Source organism: Anomaloglossus baeobatrachus, unplaced genomic scaffold (assembly GCF_048569485.1).
Source record: "Anomaloglossus baeobatrachus isolate aAnoBae1 unplaced genomic scaffold, aAnoBae1.hap1 Scaffold_220, whole genome shotgun sequence".
NCBI lineage: Eukaryota > Metazoa > Chordata > Amphibia > Anura > Aromobatidae > Anomaloglossus > Anomaloglossus baeobatrachus.
In genome coordinates, this window is record NW_027441990.1 from 23,092 (window position 1) to 27,113 (window position 4,022).

Consider the following 4,022-nt stretch of genomic DNA (forward strand, 5'->3'; position numbering starts at 1 on the left):
GATCTATTCTATTCAATTGCAAATGATCTAGATAAGACTGAGAATAAGATACTGCACGGGACATAGCAGAGTTGGTCAAGTTGAGTGGAGATGAGTTTGCTATTTGGCACAGCTTTTGCATCAATAAAGCAAGTAAAAGGTGTGAAAGATAAAAAAAAAGGGTGAAAGTGTGAAAAGTGAATTGGCCAAATTGAGGTGCATATAAAGTTTTTGCTTTCTTTCAATTCACTAATGAGGCTCATTTGAATCAGGTGAATTGAGTTCTGCTTTTGGAAACTCGGTTAAGAAGGGGTGCACCGGTCCTGGAGGTACTGCAATACCAGGTCAATGCGTGGAGTGGACAGAGCAAGATTTTTTCCATCTCCTTGTTCTAAAAATCCATTTAATATATGGTCCCTAGAGAGGGGACGTATCAGATATTAAACTGATAAGAACAGATTTAATTTTTTTTTTTTCTGTTTATCAGTAGGACTTCAAAATAACAAAGGTGATCGCCTCCCGTTGCCTGGGAACCGTCCAGGCACAAGAGGGCTATGTGTCACCAGAAGGCGCACACACTCCCTCAAGGCCGGCAGACGTGCAATCCCAGGCACCTTCCAGTACCGACCAAGGTAGCGTCCTCCGAAACTACACTTGATCTTAGCCAAAAGGCTGAGAAGCTATAACCCGAATTGGTTACGGCCTTGAGTGGCACCCTGGCCTATACCGGACACATCTTAGGGAGAGGGAGACAAACCCACGCCTACAGAAGACATTTTGTCACCCAAGCCAAACCCTTGAAAAGGCTGTTTTGCAGAGCAAAAACAAGGAGAATGGTACTTTTTGCAGCCGCCGCCCACTGCAATGAATCTGAATAACTCCTCCTTTTGGGCACAAGCACCTCCCCTCCCCCTTGCAGTCTTTCCAATTCATGATACAAAAAGACGGACGGACAGGACAGGACAGGACCATCTGCCTGACTTTCCGTCACTGCCACCCTTTGCCATCCTTGCCCGTAGAAAGCCCTTTCATCATCCCCAAACCCTAATCTTTTCCCTTCCCTTCCCAGCTGCGTCTCACTCCCTTTCATTAGGAAGTGAGCGCAGCCTTTTCTCCGTTCTGCACATGCGCGACGTTAAACACAAATGCGCAGGCGTGCGTTCCATTAGCCTCACTGCATTCCACTCCCATACAGGAAGTGGGCACAGCTATTACTACGGTCGCACATAAAAGAACCCACGGCCACCACTGCACATAGCTGACTCCACCACAGGACACCCACTTCTACACCAACGCAGGTAAGACAGGATCGGCACCTCTATGCTCCCGTTACAATCAGGCTCAGTCACCATGTGATAACGCTCTCAACTCTTTAGTTGCAGGCTCCCCTTGCTTCACCTCCATTGGCTGTGCTGCCATTTCCTCTCCCACCTGGAAGTTATACTTTATTCCACTATTTTCCTGTTTCTCTCTTCCCCCTTTTCCCATAACCTACTTTTATCTGCATTTGTGGGGTATCTATATGCTATTTACATCATAGTTTTATTCATTAATATGGAAGGGAAGAGTGCCCATGAGAGTGTTGAACTGCGGAGAGCAAAAGATTAAGCTGCTCCGATTTGCCACCATTGATAAGCTGTTCTCAGTAGATACACATGCTATCCAAACAGCAGCATCCACCATTGCTTCAGCCCACCCATTCAGTGACAGCTCACCAAGTCAGCCAGAGGAGTGGTGTAAGGAATTACACGTAGGCACTGACTCCACACCTTCACATCACAAGAAGGGGGTCTACAGGCTAGTGCAAGAATACGAGCAAGTCTTCAGCAAACATCCGCTAGACTTTTGAAAAATAAAAGGGGTCAAACACTACATCCCCACAAGTGCACACCCACCCATCAAAGAGAGATATAAGCCAAATCTACCTGCACATTACCAGTGTACCAAGGACATGTTGAGCAACATGAAGGAGGCTGGGGTTATCCGTGACAGTTGTAGCCTCTGGGCAGCTCCGTTGGTCCTTATAAAGAAGAAGGACAGCACCACTCCCCTGTATTGAGGAATAGCTAGCTGCATTGACAACTGCAAATTATTTTTCTACCCTTGATCTCACTAGTCACTATTGGCAAGTGTCCGTTGCTGAGGCAGACCGGAAGAAGACCGCCTTTGCCACCCCGATGGGTCTCTGCGAGTTCAAAAGCATGCCCTTCGAGCTGTGCAATTTGCCAGGAACCTTCCAGAGGCTGATGGAATGCTGCTTGGGACACCGAAACTTTGAAACGGTACTGCTATACCTTTATGATGTTATTGTTTATTCTAACGCAAACAAGATTTTAGGGTGTATAAAAAGGGAGATTAGATCCGATGATCCCAACGTATTGTTACCCCTCTATAAATCACTTGTAAGGCCACATCTGGAATATGGGGTAAAGTCCTGAGCAGGTTGATAACCATTGGTTTGAGCATGGTAGGGTGTAGTACGCATCTTCCTGCATCGGTAAAAGCTGCAGAAGTCCTTGAAGATTTCCGCTTCAAAGGCAGTGCCTTGATCTGTGAGGACTCTCTCTGAGTAGCCATGAGGTCTGCATAAGTGTGCTTGGAAGACCTTCGCTGCAGTATGGGCCATTAGATCTTTGACTTGTACCACAACCATAAATCTCGAGTAGTTGTCTACCATCGTAAGTGCATACGTGAGCTCACCTCGATATTCTGCAACAAAACTCCCTTTTTCGATTTCAGTTTCAGCAAACACTCCTCTTCCTGTAGAAAATATTTATCATTACCTAAGACAGTCATTCTAATGCATGACAATATTAAGGCAATTTAGTTAAAACTTGTTTTAACTCACCTTTAAGGGGATTGATGTATTTCATGGTCAATCCAGGTTTGTCAGTGATGGCACTGACATAATGTATGGCGTCTTTTTCGGGCGTTATCCTTTGCCTTTTCATTGTGAAAATCCAGTTGCCTATATCAAAGCAAATTCTACTACTTGTAAAGTATGCAGAAAATGAAATGTAGAACATATAACATCAACTGCTTAGGAACGCATCATAGGTTAGTACTTAAAAGGATATTGTCATGTTCTAGTCATAATGCAAGCTGGACATTTTTCATGTTACCCTGTAATCGCTGGCCTGTTCTAATGCTCACAAGCCAAGATATAGGCTCAGCTGCTAAGGCTTCCCTCTGCCTTCTGAATGAAAATTGAATATGTCTGGCTCACTGTGTATATAGCAGGTGCTCAGAAAAAATAAGAGTTAATTCAATAGAAATAGCTCTGGCACACTATAGTGATCAATAACGTAAGAAAAGAACTCTTAGAATGCTGAAAATTCTTTATTTGTGCAAAAGGATAATTCATCCAACGTTTCGAGCTTGTTTTTAGGTCTTTATCAAGGATAAAGTTATCTAAGATCATAAAGGGTTACAAAACCATATAAACACGTAATTAGTACATAGTACAACATAACAGTACAATATATTGCTACTTGAGAGTACAATGGGTCAAATGACCATGATGCACATACAAAAAATTTTTCCAAAGCCATAGTGAAAACATTTGTACTGAGGAAAGAAAATTTCCACATGACCTATCTGGAGAAACATTCTGGATCAAACAACCAAAAATAGTCAAGCAGGTAAATACACACCTATATGGATAACAGGATGATATGTGTTCAATTGTATAGCGTCATTGCCATTAAGGTACAAATGGAAAACTTGCAATCCTATATAGTGAAGGAAATGAACACATATCATATCAAAGAACACAGGAACATGGGTGTGAGAAAAACCTCAATGTTTATACTTTGTTCTTTATAATGGTGTGAACATGTATATGTCTCAGTACCTTATGAACTTGAGAATTCTAGTGAGTAGATGATGAAAGCCTATTCCAGAACTGGAATCGGTAAATAATTGTAGGTGGAATCTAAATGAAAAGATGGTACAAGTGTTATCATGACACGTGGGCTATAACACAATGGACCGTGTGACAAAGAAGAAAGGAGAGAAAGAAGAGGAAGAAAATGGAACTACCT

At 42.8% G+C, this 4,022-nt stretch overlaps 1 pseudogene; it reads right to left on the reverse strand.

Moving 5' to 3' along the window:
- Nucleotides 1-286: 286 nt before the first annotated feature.
- Nucleotides 287-492, reverse strand: LOC142261432 (U2 spliceosomal RNA; annotated as a pseudogene).
- Nucleotides 493-4,022: the final 3,530 nt, after the last annotated feature.